The sequence below is a fragment of the Stegostoma tigrinum genome, chromosome 4 (assembly GCF_030684315.1).
Source record: "Stegostoma tigrinum isolate sSteTig4 chromosome 4, sSteTig4.hap1, whole genome shotgun sequence".
In the NCBI taxonomy this organism is placed as follows: domain Eukaryota; kingdom Metazoa; phylum Chordata; class Chondrichthyes; order Orectolobiformes; family Stegostomatidae; genus Stegostoma; species Stegostoma tigrinum.
The window spans coordinates 106720195-106739041 of NC_081357.1; the positions used below are offsets into that span (position 1 = coordinate 106720195).

Here is an 18847-nt window from a genome sequence, read left to right on the forward strand (position 1 = left end):
TGAGTGGCCGCAACATGATAGAATTTTTTCAGTCAAGATGGAGAGTGTGAGAGTTGATTTGGAGACCAGGGTGCTGCATCTTAATAATGAAAGCTGAAGATATGAGGCATGAAATTAGCCTTGATAGATCACAAAGAGTTGCTTAAAGGGATGACAGTGGATACGCAATGGCAAACATTTAAGGAGCACGTGGGCGGACTGCAACAACTGTTTATTCCTGTCTGGCATGAAAGCAAAATGGGTAAGAGGACCAATCCATGACCTAACAAAGGCAATTAGCGATAGTATCTGATCCATGGAAACAACATTTGAGGATTGGCAGCATAGTAGAATTTAGCAAAGAAGGACCAAGGGATTGATTAAGAAGGGGTAAATGCAGTAAAGTAAGCATACAGGGAACATAAAGACTGACACAGCGTTTCTATAGATACGTGAAGAGAAAGAGACTGGTAAAGACAAATGTTAGGAAGGGGGTTGACCAGTCAGGGGAAGACGGACGGGTCGGGGAGGCGGGGCTGACGCTGGTGGGTGGGAGGTGGGGTGGGGTGAGGGTGTAACCCTAACCCGAACTCTCACCCTGATCTCCGCCCCGCCTCCTACCTGCCGGCGTCGTCCCCTCCTCCTTGACCTGTCTGTCTTTCCTTGACTGACGAACCTCCATCATAACTCCCCAACAACACTCACCTTTACTGGCTCCAGCGCCGCCTCTTTGATCTGTCTCCACCTATCTTCTCCTCTATCCATCTTCTATCCACCTCCCCTTCTCTCTTTATTTATTTCAGAATCCCCTTCCCCTCCCCCATTTCTGAAAAAGGGCCCGAACCCGAAACGTCATCTTTCCTGCTCCTCTGATACCGCTCGGCCAGCTGTGTTCATCTGGCTTCACACCTTGTTATCTCAGATTCTCGAGCATTGGCAGTTCCTCCCATCTCTGAAATGGTCTGTTGGCCTTCGTTCCGAGAGGTTTCGAGTACAGAAGCCGGAATGTGGTGTTGCAGTTACGCAGCACCTTGGTGAAGCCGCACCTAAAATAGTGTGTGCAGTTTTGTGCTTCTTTTCTGCGGAAGGATGCTGTTGCTGTCATAGTTTATCAGTGCAGCGCATGTTTATCAGCCTGTTTCCGGGAATGGCAGGTCTGATGTATGATCAGAGATTGACTCGGTTAAGATTGTTTTCGCTGGAATTCAAATGAATGAGGTGACTTATAAAATTCGAACAGGACTGGACAGGATAGATGCAGTTCCCAGTGGTGGGTGTGTCCAGAACCAGGGGTCACAGTATGAGGATTCAGGATAGACGATTTCGGAGGTATTTCTTCACCCAAAGAATGGTGAGTCCGTGGAAATCATTACCAAAGCAAGCAGTTCATGTCAAAACATTGAACGTATTCAAGATATGGCTAGATATAACACTTGGGGTGAATGGGATCAAGAGTTATGGAGAGAAAGCAGGATTAGGCTGTTGAGTTGGATGATCAGTCATGATCATGAAGAATGGTGGAGCAGGCTGAAAGAGCCATTTGGCCTCCTCCCTGCTCCTAGCTTCCATGTTTACAATAGTCACTCTCTGAAATGCAAATCTTGAGCAATTGTGCAACTTTGAACTGGGTGCTGGTAGTTTGGTCAGTAACGAAGTTAGGTAAGGCTCAGCAGGACAGTGCTCATTGTTGTTTCTAACATTTTCACCGTGTAGGACTTAGTCCTTGCTCTGCTTCAAGCGAAGAAGTGAGCTAATTGGAGATATCTACAACTTGTTAAGGTTCCAAAGGTTTAAAGTGATGTGGGGATGTGTGGTATTGTTCATAAAGTACATCATGAAGATAAATAAGATAAAAGATAAAAGAATGACGAGAGTAAGATGAGGGCCAATCAAGGACAGTAGTGGGAAGTTGTGTGTGGAGTCAGAGGAGATAGGGGAAGCACTAATTGAATATTTTTTGACAGTATTCACTCTGGAAAACGACAATGTTGTCGAGGAGAATACTGAGATATAGGCTACTCGACTAGCGTTTTGTACAGTCACGGGATTTATAGGGATTGACTTCCGGAGCCATGATGTCATGCTCCAACTGTACAAAATGCTAGTGCGGCCTCATTTGGAATATTGCGTGCAGTTCTGGTCGCCCCATGACAGGAAAGATGTTGAAGCATTGGAAAAGGTGCAGAGGAGATTTACCAGGATGCCGCCTGGTCTGGAGCACAGGCCCTATGAAGAAAGGCTGAGAGACTTGGGTTTGTTCTCATTGGAGAAAAGGGGGGATTTAATAGAGACATATAAGATGATCAGAAAATTAGATATTGTGGACAGTGAGAGTCTTTTTCAGAGGATGATGATTTCAGCTTGTACAAGGGGGCATAGCTACAAATTGAGGGGTGATAGATTTCAGACAGATGTCAGAGGCAGGTTCTTTTCTCAGAGAGTGCTATGGGCGTGGAATGCCCCGCATGCCAAAGTAGTTAACTCAGCCACATTAGGGGCATTTCAACAGTCCTTGGATAAGCATATGGATAATGATGGGATCGTGTCAGGGGAGGGGCTTAGATTAGTTCATAGGTCGGCGCAACGTCGAGGGCCGAAGGGCCTGTTCTGTGCTGTATTGTTCTATGTTCTATGTTCTATGTTCTAACTCTCCATGAAAGTAGAAGGAGGGACATGGACATGTGTGTATACAACACCTTAGATGGCCTCAAAGTGCAATACACTTCAAAAATTTACTTCATTTGCTATAATGTAGGAAACAGTGCAGTCAATTGTCACAAAGCAAACTCTCATAAATAAAACTGTGATTATGATCAGAAAATATATTTTAGTGAGTAATTCAAAACAAACAAATAAATATGTAGATGCTGAAGAATTGAAATAAAAGCAGAAAATGCAGGAAATATTGAGCAGATCAGGCAGAATCTGTAGAGAGAGAAACAGTTAACCTCTCTGATTAATAATCTTTCATCTGTTATGCTGATAAGTCAAGAATGCCTGGAAAACAGTTATCAGGAGGCTAGCCAGAGACTTTAGCTGTTGACTATTTCAACCCTTCCAAAATAACTATCATTGTAAATAAAACAAAACATGAAAATAAGCTAATCTTTAGAACAGATACCTATTTAAAATGAGTTAATTAAGAAAGCAAGATTAAGCAAAACAAGTCCTCTGTTTTTTTTTAAATAGTAAAACCCTGTCACCATGACAGCCTGATATTTAGGAAAAAATATGACATCATTTTCGTGCACTCAAATCTCATCAGCAGATGTTCAGTTCATCTGTGAAAATTAAAAGTGCAACATCCTGTTGCTAATAGCCTTTAGTAAATCTCAGCGTTGGTTTCACTCTAACTGGTTAACTAAGAAAAGGCTGGAATTCCTCTCTCGTTGTGTCACAGATAGGTGCAGTCTTTCAGCAAGGAGCAGGCTAATCAGTCATATACCATAAACCCATAATGGGGAGCACTGGATAATGCATTGCAGCTTCTAACATTTATTTTTAACCAACCTGTTTGGACGTATAATGACACACCTCCAGGGCAGCTAGGACTTGAACCTTGGCCTTCTGGATCAGACGTAGGGACATTACCATTGCATGACAGGACACATGCTTTTTTTTATCTTTCCTGAAAATACTGCTAACTGAAATCAATGGAGAGTAATATTTGCTGGGTATGAAATTGGTGTGCCATTCTCCCTTGGAAAATTAAGGTAAAGTTATCCCATTAGTTGAATTGAAACATTAACTCATTGTTTATGCTCTTTTTTCACACTAATTTCAAACACAGATTTTCTCTTCAACTCAAAAACAGAAATTGCTGGAGAAACTCAGCATCATCGGTGGATAGAAACCAGAGTTAACGTTTTGGGGCAAGTGACCCGAGTTTAGAACACACTGTAGCTAGGAAAAATATATGTGCCGAAGGTGAGGTTGGGTGGGTGGGGTGGTGGAAGTAGATGATATGTGGATCTGAAGCCCAAAGAGGGCAACACAGTTGGGCAAACACTGGATTGGATAATGATCAGCCACATCCCCACACTTGACACCACATCTCACGGTCTGGATAGTGTTTTCCCACATCTTTCTGCAGTTTCACAATGTTGCCCACACATATCGAACCACCAGTCTGGAAATCATCCCCTGTTTGTACAGTAAAACTATGCCAAAGTGCCCCTTATGTTTTCTCTTAACATCGGTCAGTCTGGATCCTTGCAAATATTATGTCCCAAAGGTATGCAAAGATGATACTAGTGTATCTTGGTCTAACAGATTTGATCTCAGTGCTTTAAGATATCTAAAGCATGCTTCTAGCAGTCCTTAGCTTGAGCTTCCAGCGAGATGTTTATTTTTCTGTCCACACTCGGGCTTAACCAATCAATCACAGTGGACATCATTTAGAAGAGGTTTCAAATAATCAAAAATAGAACAATTAAAAACAGCAATGCTAAGCAGGGGTATGGCACAGATTTCCACTCTAATAAATAGAATGAAGTGTACAGTTAAAATTTCATCATGAATTGTTTTTTTAAGCAGTATGATTAAAATGAAAACATTAAAACAGAAATTATCATATTGTTTTTAAGATGGTCTTGTCTTTAAATACGTACACAACATGAAATCAATCAAGTTTAGTCCGTGATTTTGGTAATACTGTAAGTTTAGATTGCAGTGGTACAGCAGTAAACATGTAACAGTACACTTCACATCTTCAACTACACATGGATATTGTGTATCTGGAGATATTCTGTCATAAATGTAAAGGAGACAAGCTTAATGTCTCAACATAAAATTTATTTGTTGCAGGATATGTGATGTACTCACGGTATTGTCACCAGACTAACAGTCCAGAGCCCTTGGCAATGTTCTGGGAAAACAGGCTCAAATTTCATTTGAATGTAATGTACCTGAATTTAATAAAAATTAAAAATTAAAAATAAAAATTGACCATTAAACCATTTGTTCACTCGTGTAGGAATCTGGCCGACATGTGACTGCAGAGCTACAGCAATGTTAATTCCTCTCTAAAATGGACTAGCAAACTATTAAGCTCTATCAAATATTAGGAAGGAATAATAGAATGTACCTTCACCAAGGAGACTGCACTGGTTCAAGGGCAATTAAAAATGAACAATGAATGATGACCCAGCCAGAACTGCCCACATCCTGTCAGTAAATATAAAAAAAACACCATATTCATTTGGTGTTAGGAACTACCAAAGAAATTTGTGTCCAGTGCATCTTCAATGATTCGTTTTGTTTTAAACCTCCTTCTGGGAATTTGGGCTGGTTAGAAGGGTACGTAGCACTTAGTGCATTTATGTATGTTGTATACTCCGTTTCTGCTGTGCTCAGAGCCTTATCAAATTCATTCAGTGTCTAGGCTACAGAGAAACTGTGTGCAAATCCCATTAAGGCCCAACATTTATACAGATTAGTGGCAACCTAATCCAAGCACCAGATTCTCAGTGCTTGTTTACAATGAACACTTCAGGGAATATCTGCAGTAAGATTTACAATCTGCCCTGCTTGCTTTGGTCTCTCCTTCACAGAGGACCATAAATTCATGAAAAACATGCTGCTTCACAGGAAGCAGCTCATATTCCACTTGGATACCCTGCAGCCCAATGGTATGAATGTGGACTTCACAAGCTACAAAATCTCCCCTTCCCCCACTGCATTCTGCTTAAATAGTTACTGCAAATTTAATCTGAAGGACATTTTGAGGCACAAAGAGCAACACATTATTGTTTGTTGGTGGCAAGCATCAAGATAATATGAGTTTATTACATACCACTAATGTTGAAAAACATTTGATATCCTGTTTGAGTTGCAAGGAATAAATGGACACCAAGTCAAAGAAAGGCATTTTAGGTGGAGTGACGAAAAAGGGAGGAAAATGGAGAAGCTTTAGATTTTAGAGTCTATTAAGGGAATTTCATGGTATGTGACTAGGTGGCTGAAGCTCAATGATGATATGAAATGCTGAAGGATACAATAGTGCCTCCAATCAGAGGAACAAAAAATTTAGGAGGGTTTTTAACAGTGGGGAACACCACAAAAATGATGAGGGAATCTAGCATGGATTGATTTAGGGATTCAGAATCAGAACCTAGAGTAGGGTGAATGATGAGCAAGTTCCTTCCCTCTTAGGGGTATTGATATTTTGGATGCATGTGGCTTATTAAACATAAGAAATGGAAAGCTATTCAGGAGTAATTGAATGTATAAATGACATAAGCGTAGGAGATGGTTTCACTGGAAGCAGCATGGAAAAGATAGATTAAGGTCAGGTCAAAGGAAGGAGCTTGAATGAGGGAGATGATGTGAAGTTTAATGTTCAGGTATGGTGCAGACAGAGATAGAGGTCAAAAGTCACAGAACAGAGGTCATGGTATTAAAGTTGTTCATGATGGCACGGAATTTGTATTGACATTGAACAAGTTTGGTGTGGCCATATCAAACGCAGACAAGTGACAGCCAAGTGAGGACCGTCCCACTGAGCTGGAAACAGATGATGGTTAATGAGGTGGTGATAGCATAATCCATTGCTTAAAAGTTTGCGAAGAGTTGAGAGTAAGGTGGAGAGCTATCACACCGTTATCAGTCGCAGAATGTGCAATGGGAACTCAGCCGATGATAGGCACAACATTAACAGATCTGTTCCTGTCAATACAAACAAGTTGTAGCAAACAATTTCCAGTTCTGCTTATTTATGAACAGGCTGCAGTTGCACCCCCAAAACCCCCCAGTTATCAAAACCAAGCAGAGGCTTTCATTCTTTCATATGATTAACTTTCCATTATCTTTTCACCTATAATGATACAGAATTTTAGCACTCTTACTTTGCGCTGCATTTAGCAAATTTTTCAGTATAGAAAAACATGGTTAGATGCCACTAAGTAGATGGCAATACCTTAATCATGTGTGTGTTATAAGCCCACTAGCACCCCTTCCATTCTTATCAAGGGGAGTGCAAACAATCTTTCCTTGGACAAATGAACCAAATATATTCATGCATTTCAAAAAAATTGTTTTAGTTGGAACAGATTGATATAAATAAGATTCACATGACACAGACTTTACAGCAGATCATGACTGTGTTTGAGTTTTACCAGGTCAGTAGCATTATGGTGTACTGCTGTGCTCACTGTGATGATATATGGTGACTTTTGCTTGTGTTACTAATGCTTTGTCAGCTACAGTATGAGGAAAACAAGGCAAACACCATCCTGGACTTTCTGTAAGCCAATGATAAAGGTGTCTCACACATCACAAATTCGGTGATTCTAGAAAAGCCAACCAGTCTGTTTCCTCCACAGAAACTTTGCATGTTAACTCATGAGAGTTTAGGAAGGGTTACGGCCAACATCTATAGACTGGACGAGCTGTGAACAAGCAGCAGCCCCTGTGAGGTATGCCAATGTGGCTGGGTGGCAGTCTGAAATGTATAATGCACTGTGAGAGATAGGCCATACACAGAGAAGGGAAAATGGATAGAACTTTGGTCACAACAGTAATAACACAGCAGATGGGCTAAAGAAGCAATGCATGCAGTCTGTTTCAATGGAGGGCTTAGGGACATTTTTTGCATGCCAGGTCCTTGTTGTATGTCAACAAATAGCTGTGCTTTCAAGAGTGTTAGCCTTGCAGGTGATCATTTATTTGCCGATGAACAGCAATTTGTAATTTTAGGAAAATTTGAAATAGGGACAATCACCTAGTAACTGTCAAATTTATTAGAAGGTAGTAACAAGTGGTTCAAATGGATTCTAACTAGGTAAAGTAATTAGAAAGGGTTCACAAGCAACCATGATCACCTCTGTTTATCACAGAGAAATGAATGATTAGGTAGTTTGAAGGATATCATTCTCTACCATGCATGGTACAAAGTAAGAATGCTGCACACCATGAGTTGACACGGTCGTTTATCATTGAGCCCACGTCACTGACATCATTCTGCATCACGCTCTAGCCATCTCGTCAACTTAGTTAAGCAATCGTCACAAATTCTGAAACAGGATACAAAATGGGAAGTGAGCTCACAAGAGGGAACTGAATAACTTGTCGTTACTGTTACATTTTGTTTATTTATTTTCCAGACCACAGACACCCCCAACAGCTGCTTATCTTTCTTCACGGAAGAGGAGTCCAGAGGCTCCTGGCTTTGAACAGGCCAATAATGTAATTAAAAGCCAATTAAGCGGATGAAAAAAGAATAGGTATTGCCTAATATTGTGCAGTTAGAGAAAAGAAGAGATAGATAAGAGCATCATCAACAACTTGCTGCTGCTGCTGCAGGCGAACAGCCGCTGAAATCACAAAAAAAGACCTGTTAATGTATCAACCACCTGAGACAGACACTGGTTCATGAGACCTCGAAGCAATCAGTGTCATAGTGAGTGTGTGTTGTTGCTTAGTATTATAATGGAGTACCACATGGGGCAGAACTGTTGAGTGTTATGGCTAGCTGGGCCAAAACCTTCTGACCCAAGAGTGAGTTTTTACACTAGTACCTAATTCCACAGGATGGTCAGTTTTCTGTGTCTCACCCAAGAAACATGAATTCACCTGGAAAGTATCAACAAGCCCATTCAACTGCACAGGCCATCAATACTAATCCTAATCCATCTCACAGGATGACCACATACATATATTTTACAACAAAAGTCACCAAACAGTATTCAGGAATAGAAATAATGACTGAACCATTTACTTACTTGTAGACTAGAGATGACTGAAGCCAATTGTTTTATTCCAATTTCATATATCAAACATGAAATCCAAGTACTGATTTTATGTCCTCGTCTAAAGTCAAGTCTAATATAGAAGACGGATTGATGGATGCCTATATGGATCCTAAAAGGCTCCCAAAATGTAAATACCATGTAGAAGAAAAATTCTGTCCTGTGCAAGTAATGTTATGGCATACAAAGTCCTCAAATTACACTAGGTGCAATTCAGACAAGGGCATACTCCCTCTTATAATAATCTGACATCACTGGCTCTTAAGCTGCCAAAAGATGGTTTTAGACTTACATGACGTGTAATTTTAAGGGGTATCTGTATTTGAGGCATTTGAATTGAAAAAAAAAATGCTGCTTCAGAACATTTTGCTTGACTTCTATTTTTGTCTTAAATATAGTCAATGACGCAGCCTCCACAGTTTTCTAAGGCAATGAATTCCATAGATTCACCATTCTCTGGCTGAAGAAACTTCTCCTTATCTCCATTCAAAAGGGTCTTCCCTTTACTCCAAGACTGACCTGCTCCAGGGCCAGTACATCCTTCCTGAGATGAGAAGCCCAAGATTGCTCACAATATTCTAAATGTGGTCCAACCAGACCCTTATAATGCCTCAGAAGTACATCTCTGCTTTTATATTCATTCTCGCCCTCTTGAAATAAATGCTGATGTTGTATTTGCTTTCCTAAATACCAACTTAACCTAGAAGTTAAACTTCAGAGAATCCTGCTTGAGAACTCCCAAATTCCTTGCAATTCAAATTTCTGAATTTTCTCCCCATTTAGAAAATAGTCAATGCCTCTATCATTCCTACCAAGGTGCATGACCTCACACTTTCTCACTTTGTATTCCAACTGCCACTTCTTTGCCCACTCACTTAATCTGTCTAAATACTTCTTCAGTCTCCCTGACTCCTCAACACTACCTGTCCCTCCACCTATCTTTGTATCATCTGCAAACTTAGCCAGAATGCCCTCAGTTCCTTCATCTAGATCATTAATGTATAAAGTGAAAAGTTGTGATCCCAACACTGACCCTTGTGGAACACACTAGTCACCAGTTGCCATCCTGAAAAGAATGCTTTTATCCCTAGTCTCTGCTTTCTGCCAGACAACCACCCTTCTATCCATGCCAGTACCTTGCCTAGAATGCCATGGGTTCCCAATTTGCTAGTCGCATCCTGTACAGCTCCTTGTCATAAGCCTTCTGGAAGTCCAAGTAGACAACATCGATTGGCTCTCCTCGGTCTAACCTATTTGTTATCTCCTCAAAGAATTCTAACAGACTTGTCAGGCATGACCCCCACTTGATGAAGCCATGCTGACTTTGCCTTATTTTACCTCGCATTTACAAGTATTCAGAAATCTCCTCTTTCACAATGGACTCCAAAATCTTATCAAAGACTGAGGTCAGGCTAATCGGCCTGTAATTTCCTGTTTTTTTTTACCTTACTCTTTTCTTAAACAGAAGAGTTACATTAGTGATTTTCCACTTTTCTGGGACCCTCCCTGACTCCATTGATTTCTGAAAGATCATCACTAATGCCTCAACTATCTCCTTCAGAACTCTGGGGTGTAGTCCATCAGGTCCTGGTTATTTTTATCCAACTTCAGGCCATTCAGTTTTTCTAGCACCATCACCATGGTGATGGCCTCCATACTCACCTCTGTCCCCTCCCCCCAACTCGCTTGAATTTTTGGGATATTACTCATGCTTTCCACCATGAAGACTGACGCAAATTACTCGTTCAGTTCCTCTGCCATTTCTTTGTTCCTGATTACTACTCCAGTGTAAATTGTCAGCAGCCCCAGTCCACTTTTCCTCTCTTTTGTCCTTCATTATCGAAAGAAACTCTTGCAATCTTCTTTTGTATTACTGGCTCGCTTAGACTCTCCGTTCTTATTTCTTTTTTAGTTGTTTTCTGTAAGTCTTTGTAGGCTTCCCAATCCCCTGCTTAAAATTGCCCCTTGCTGCATTATATACTTTCTCTTTTGTTTTTGTGCTGTCCCTAACATCCCCTGTGAGCCATTGTTGCCTTGTCCTCCATTTAGGATGCTTCTTTTCCCCAGGGATGAGTTTTTGCTCTTTCTTCCGAATTATCTCCAGAAATTTCTGCCATTGTTGTTCACTGTCTTTCCTGCCAGGCTCCTCTACCAATGAATTCTAGTCAGCTCTCTTCTCCATGCCTCTGAGGTTGCCTTTACTCAACTGTAATACCATTACATCTGGTTCCAGTTTCTCCATCTCTAATTATACAGTAAATTCTATCATATTATGGTCACTGCCTCCTAAGGCTTCCCTCACCTTATCAAGTCTGCCTCATTGCACATCACTAAATCCAGAATTGCCGGTTCCCTAGTAGGCTCCACTACAAGCTGCTCCAAAAAGCCATCTTGTAGACATTCCGCAAATTCCATTTATTGCAATCTACAACTGTCCTGAGTTTTCCAGTCCACCTGCATACTGAAATCCCCCCTAATCACTGTAACCTTGCCTCTCTTACATGTCTTTTTTCTTACACACCTTTTCTATCTCCTGACTACTGTTTGGGGCCTATACATAACTCCCATTATGGCTTTTTTACCATTGCAGTTCTTCAATTTTACCCACACAGATTCTACATCATCTGACCAATGTCATTTCTTGCTATTGACTTAATTTCATTTCTTACTAATACGGCAACTTCCCCTTCTCAGCCCTCCTGCCTACCTTTTTAATTGGATGAATATCCTTGGGTATTTAGCTCCCAGTCCTGGAACCCTTGCAGCCACATCTCCATGATGTCCACAGTATCATACCTGCCAATTTCAATTTGCACCACAAGCTCATTTACTTCATACTGTATACTGCATTCATTCAGATACAACACCTTCAGGACAGTATTTACCATCCCTCTTCTCATTGTCTATTTGTCCGATGTGCTTGAAGTTAGATTCTTAACCCTTTCTCAACACTTACTGGCTACCCAAAATTTATTGCTCATCTCTCGTTGCCTTGGAGAATATGATGGAGAGCTGCTTTCTTGAACCACTGCAGTCCATTTGTTGTAGGTAGACCCATGGTGTCACTGAGAAAAGAGTTCCAGGATTTTGATCCAGCAACAGTGAAGGAACACCAACATATAAATAGGTCAGTACTACGCTGGTTCCAATAGATGCTGTTACTAAATAAGTTAGATCCCAGACAGGAGCCAGCTTGATAGGTCATAGTTTACCTTTGTTTTCATTAAAACAAAGTAGCCTCTTACTGAAACATAATTACACAATGCTGCAGATTTTGCTTAAACAGTGAAAGAGAAGCTCATTACAAAAACATCGCAGATAAAATAGAATTATCTAAGCTGTCTACTTAAAATATAAATTAATAGATTTTAAACACATGGTAAAAATGTAAACATTTATAAACATTTCATTAATAATTTGAAATGAAACAAAATGGCTTTTGTATCATACCCAAAACACTCCAGTACAGTTCTCAAAACATCACTCCCTGATACAGTACACCAAATATGGCTTGTGTCATCCTCACACCAGTATCTAACAACTTGATAGGTTTAAGTATCTTCAGGCTTAAACTTTCTTTTCAAATAAAAGGAACTGTAGATAGCTTCTTTGTGGAGGCATATATTTATAGCTCACTGCAATCAGATTTAGACAACCACCTATGAAATTTTGTCTGGTTGGAATCAACACAAACACTTCACTCTAGGGACTGGACTCACTATGTCCTTTTCTTCTCGAGAATAATGTTTCATAAAACCATCCTGTTCCAAAGCATTAAACAATATCCAAAGCACAAATTGAACCTGAAGGTTTCTCTCTCTAAACCAACCATGCATCCTCAAAGCTTAAAAAAAGAATTCCAGAACTCTCTAACAAATCTTTGAGGCCCCATTATTTACTACGCTTGACATAAACAAAAGTCCGTTAGTGTACCATTCCATTTCACTCTGTAGCCTGCCTCAACAATTGTTTTTAAAATAAGTCATCATAGTTACAGAAATACTTACAAGTTTGTTATTAACTTCAGACACACAGAAAAAAGTGTACTGGATGCTAACTCGACCCCAGAAATACAACTCTGTAGCATTAGAAGTTGTATATTTAAATCCCACAGTTTTCATCATAGGATAAAGACTGGCTTGATGGGGGAAATTGTGAGTGCTGACATTCCCCTGTGTTTTCTACCGTTATCCTTGAGAATGTAATGGTTCTGGTTTGGATGGTCGTGGTTTGGATGGTGCTGTCTAAAGAGCCTTTGTGCAATTGCTGTAAGTGACCTTGTTAGCTGGTCCCTCCAAAATGGCTTATAGGAGTCCTGTGGAGTTCTGCTGGATATTATCAGCATGTGCATGGAAATTGCCTCTACTATATTTTTAAAGCCGAAGGAAATACTCAGATTTTCTCACTTCACACCTGTGTCCAAAAGCTTACTTTGCATGTTGCCTTGAAGAATTCAAATGAGGCTTGAGAAGAGGGCAAGGTGATAAGATTATGGTCATAGCATGGTGCTCCGTACTCAGCCTTCTCTCCCTATAAAGACAGAAGATGAATAGTTTCCATGGTGGTGAACTTGGGAAATGGGCAGTAATGCATGAAAAATAGTGTCATATTGAGTGCAGATCACCCACTGTGCCCAGTATTCCATTGATACTTCTAGAATTGACCAACAGGTATGTCATTCAGTTTTAGGTGTGTGCAATTCTTTCTGCTTTATATCCCTACCCATGTCCAATTTCATGCCTCTTATCTCTGACATAAGCAAGAAGCTCATGTTAAAATGTGAATAGGTACCTTGGAATTGGTTCACACAACAACTCAACACATTGCTAAAAGAAAAAGCCAATACGAACTATGAGAATTTGGATTCTTAAAACCAGATTAGCGTGGATCAATCAATATGACAGACTGGGGCAGAGGCAATTCAATTTCTCCATCAATTTGCATCCTTGTATTTAGCTGAATGCCTCTTTCTGCAAAACTCCTAGCTTAACTCAATTAAAACATATTATTTTCCATCACAGTGATATTTCCTGGTTATTGCTCATCTTCTCCATGATGGATTTCTTCCTCTACCTTTCCATGTGACTATTACCTTGCCTGTTCTATGTTATTCCACACAACCCACTAGAGAGTATCGCTTTATCAATTCAGTACAATATTTCAAGGCCTTTCTTGCCTTGATGCAGTGCTCCTAAGGTAGTCCTTTTGATTGCAGGACACACAAGGGACTATATTCAATTGCACTCAAAAATGAGGCCAGAGAACATGTTTCATAATTCACGCACCTGTTGAATGCAGTGTAAGTAGCACGTCGCTCACTCATTTCAATAATTTCAGCTTCAGCCAGTATTAACTGTATTGCTGTTTAGATGGTGCATCAGCAGGGGACAAAATCTGTCAGTGGTCAGCAACACAACACTATCCAACACTTTTATAAGAGAAGTGCATTGTGATTGTGGAGATGCTAGCAGTTATCGAGGAATTGAACTTGATCTGGGAAACATTGGTAGAGCACAGGGCAGAATGAGTACCAGGGTTTTCAGATGTGCCACAAAAGACAGAAAAAAGAGAAGAGCCCTGTATCCACAGTAGGAGCAGAAGACCCTCTTCCTTCTGATATTAAAACATTCCATTTGGAGGAACAACACTGATGATGAAAATTCACTGTCGATTGATTTCAGATTTGCAGCTGTCATCTCTGATTCCAAAATGATGCGTAACATAGAAAGCAGCATAGGGGTAGGATCTGCGTGTGATGAATGAACAGCAAAGAGCAGACTGCACAACAGGGGATAAAGATTGGACATCTACCAAACCACCAAATGGAAAGACTGTACATGGGTTCTGCTGCAGAGGATTCAGATGAGCGCGCTAATGGGGCAGGTCACAGAAAAACCCTGATAGGAGACCGACAACAGTCCTTAAAAAATTAAAATTAAAGGAATTTAAAGGAGTCCAGCATCAACTTGACATAAGTTTCTGTGCAGAGTTTACAGCCCATCTTTTCCATTCTTCTTACACACTTATCAAACCAATCATGATGCAGTGTTGTATGGCTAATGTCACAACTTCCATTGCAGCACAAGCACTAGCCACCTAACTAAGTGATGCAGTGGAAGCTTAGATTGCTGTCAGCGTTCAAACAAAAGCAAAATACTGCAGGTGCTAGAAATCTGAAATAAGAACAGAAAATGCTAGAGAAACTCAACAGGTCTGGCAGCAACAATGGAGACAGGAATAGAATGAATGTTAGGACTCTGTCAGAGTTCTGAAGAAGAATCATATTGGAATCCAAATGTTAGTTCAGTTCCTCTCCACAGATGCTGAAAGGTCTGCTGTACTTCTCCAGCACTTACTGCTTTTTATTTCTGTCTGTATTTCTATGGTTTGCAGCATTTGCAGTTTGGTCATTTGTCCTCCAACAGATGAATAGGATTGCTGAGGCACCATCACAGGACAGTGAGAGTGGTTTCATGGAGAACAAACTGCTGACCACTCTGAAAGCAGCATTTGCCCTCCCACCTCTGCAACTCCACCAATATCCAGGCCAGATTACCGCTGCCCATGCTGCAGTGACAAAGTCCACTTTCAAGTCTTCTAGCCCCAGCAATGCTTGTTCCGTCGGATCATCTGCAGTATCCTCCACTGAAAATCAGCAGCCTTCCACCAACTTTGGTACAGCCAATGAGGCAGCACTACATATGGACAGCAGGCCAGGCAAAGGCACTCAGAAGATAAGCATTAAAGGAATTTACATGTTACTACCAGGGACAAGGAGAACAGGAAGGTCTAAAACCAGATGGAAAGATGTGGTAGTGACAGACTTAAACACAGCAAGACTGGGAAAGGAATTTCCTACAGGATTCCTCCGGGTGCTCCCATTTCCTCCCGTAGTCCAAAGATGTGCAGGCTAAGTGGATTGGCCGTGCAAAATTGTCCACAATGTCCAAGGATGTGCAGATTGAGTGAGTTAGTCTTGGGAAGTGTGGAGTTACAGGGTTGGTGTGGGATGCTGTTCAGAGGGTTGGTGTGGGCTTGATGCAGGGATTCTGTGATTCTGTTCTATAATTCTATGAATGGTGTTTGATGGAAGGAGATAGAAATGGTTGGTCAACCAGCATTCTTGTAATCCCAAGTGAAAATGGGAGAAACCAAAACAAAAGGTGCGACAGTGTAAAATCAAAACTCACACCACTTCTGCTTCATGTTAATTGTGCCGGAAGGTAATAGAGAAATGTAGCTGCCCTGAGAAAGTCACTGAAGCAGATTTACAGGCACATGATGACAAGCTCAAACATCCCCTGGATAATACTGAGTCTTCTAAGACATTCCCAGCAACCGTGCCCACTGACTGTTGGAGTTAAACAGGACTGCATGCTCGTCCCAACTTCTCCTGCATGATGATCCTGATACCAGAATAACATATTGCAAGGGTGTAAACTGCTCGATCTGAGACAGGTCCAAGCAAAGTCCAAGCTTCCAAGGACTCACATCACAATTTCATGTTTGCCAATGCTTGCACACAGACTGCCAGTTCAGAGCCGGGTACACAACATAGTGACAGCCCTCAAATACATGAGACACTTTTGCATTATGATTAGTATAAAGGAAATGGAAGTAAACTACCAGTCTACTCCAGAAACCCACAGTCTCAAGCTCAACATTGCAATCCATCTTGAAAACCTGACAGCAGCACACTCTCTCAAACTGTCTGTATTGATGTCAAGACACATGCCAAAGCAAGTATAGTTTTTGTCAGACTTCAAGCATCAGTCTGAGAAAAAAAACGAAGAGTGCATCTGCCAATTAAACTGAGCAATTATCCTGTCCAGGATACACTGTGCATGTGAGGCTTCGGCTGTATGCTAGCCTCATGTCAAGTGTAAAATTCACTTGCATATTTTAGGCAGTGAACTGAAAATGGGAATTTAAAAAAGTCCCTGCTTTAAACCAAGGAAGCTGTGTAGGAAAGTTTTTGCACTTTAAAGTGTCATTGAAACATATTCTGGGCCATATACACAATGTTGTCCTATTTAAGTGGGACATGGGAGGGGGGAGTGGAGTGTCACATTGGCACTTTATGTGCATTCAGGGCGGTTTTGCACAGACACAGTTTAAATTCATCTTTCAATTGATCAATTGTGTAGGTTTAGGAGAGCTCAGCATTATAACAACTTGTTGCTTCGTTAAAGGGCATGTGGCTACACCCTTCCAAATGAATGACACAACAGAAGCTTCCAGCCTGCTAACAATCTCTCTCTCCCTCTCTCTCTTCCCATCCTTCCTGTGTCAAAAAGTTTCCTGGAGCTGTTCTCAACACCATTTTCCTCTAAACTGCTCCCTTTGCAAATTTCCTTGTTGAAGAAAAAGGAGACAGTCCGCCTTCAGACATAATGAAAGAGTGAATCCTCAACCAGTGAGTGGAAATCTAAGAATTGAGGCATCCACATCCTCATCTCATTAACAATGAACTGGTAGGAAATGAAAGAAAGGCAAGAAATCAAGTCATTGACAACTATGATCTGGACTAGTTCCAGAACTGTTCCTGACATTTCTTTACCTCCCATTCATAATATTTGTATCTTGTCTTGCTTCTGCAAGGGAATGAGTATCCCAAGAAAGGGAAGAGTTACATTTTAGTAATTTAACCCATTTATTTTGTTACCATTATTTGGTATAAAAAGTCTGATTACAATAAATAGTCAGTAACTTACACGCAGTATCACTTGTATACAATTAAACACACATAGATCGGATAAGGCAAACAGAGCAATGCAATTATGCTTTGTAACTGGTTTTGCCTCTTTCAAACAGGCCTGTAATATTATGGGTGCTTTATCTGAATTGTAAGAAAAGCATTCTGAGAATGCTGCAAAGATTCTGTAGTTGCTAGAGTTCAGCTTTCAATTCAACACTGAAGTTGAACACATTAGAGAAGAGTCCTTGTCTTACTCTCAGGATGAAGTTATTTTATCATAGCTACACAGTGTCTTTGCAACCATTCTGATGGCTTTTCAGAGGATGGAAAGGGTTTACCCCACCCTGGAGGTGGTGAGGCAGAGTGCAGGAAAGCCAAGTAATAGGGCATGTTGACACTGCTGAGATGCACACCCCACTTGATATCACCTCAGGAATTAGGTTCTGGGCAGCAAGGTCCATGGCCACATTCCTAAACTGCTACCAATTAAGGCCTTTTTTGTCAATTAGTGCACTTAAAACCCTGAACATGTCACTGGCTCAACTACCTGTCTTCCTGATGGTCAACAAAGGTGATATGGAAACCATCACAGTCTGCCTGCCATTTCCTGCGCTTACATCCAAAACTCTGAATCCCCTTTCTCTGCGAACCCAATCCCAAAATCTGCTAAAATAAAATCCAGTCATCTTCTCACCATTGCAGCTCTTCAAGCCTGCACTGCCTGGCTCTCCAGTAAGGATCTCCAGTTTGCAGAGGCTGCCGGCCTCTGATTGGCCATTAGCTTCTGGCAGGGCTGGACTTTAAAGTTAAGACTTGTGGTAGATTAAGAAGCTCACCAGTCATCTGTTAAGTAGCTAATTGGAGCTTAATCTCGTGAACTTTCTTGCTGGTGAGACTGTGGAGGGGTCAGGTGTTAGTTGCTCTGGAGGGTATCTGCCAGGATAGTTTGTGCACACAGCACTAAATCTCTGCCAATGCCTCAGATGTTAACTGAGGTGCAGTTCCTGATCAGAATAGCCTCTACTGTTATCTTTAAAGGCAAGCAAAAAGATAGATTAGTCATATGATCTGTAACAAATCTCAAGTCTTCTTCCAGATTGGGTGGTACGCTGGGCCAATGTACATCCTTTTTATCTTTTCACCCTCTGAGAGTTTTGAGACAGGGTCTATTAGAGTGAATGGCCCATTCAATTAAAATTATCTTTTTGAATGTCTTTCAGGAAAAGGCAAAGAGGGCAGCACGGTGGCTCAGTGGTTAGCACTACTGCCTCACAGCGCCAGGGACACAGGGTTGATTCCGCACTCGGGTAGCTATCTGTGAGAAGTTTGCATGTTCTCCCGGTGTCTGTGTGGGCTTCCTCCCACATTCCAAAGACATGCAAGTTAGGTGGATTGGCCATGCTTAATTGCCCATAGTGTCTAA

General features: G+C 41.1%; 1 protein-coding gene and 1 non-coding gene across 10 annotated transcripts in view; both read right to left on the minus strand.

The window, feature by feature from the left end:
* The window catches only part of dlgap2a (discs, large (Drosophila) homolog-associated protein 2a), an 894975-nt gene that overhangs the window by 276932 nt on the left and 599196 nt on the right, over window positions 1-18847 (minus strand). For 3 of the 9 annotated variants that reach the window (XM_059645590.1, XM_059645589.1, XM_059645587.1), the window contains one exon: window positions 4804-4886. The exons of the other annotated variants lie outside the window; for them this stretch is intronic. The gene's annotated coding sequence lies outside the window, so the exon portion shown is untranslated. The remainder of the gene's footprint in view (window positions 1-4803; window positions 4887-18847) is intronic. 9 annotated transcript variants of the gene reach the window in all.
* LOC125453002 (U6atac minor spliceosomal RNA) lies at window positions 6856-6982 on the minus strand. The gene has a single exon (XR_007247667.1). It is a non-coding gene; the product is annotated as a U6atac minor spliceosomal RNA (small nuclear RNA).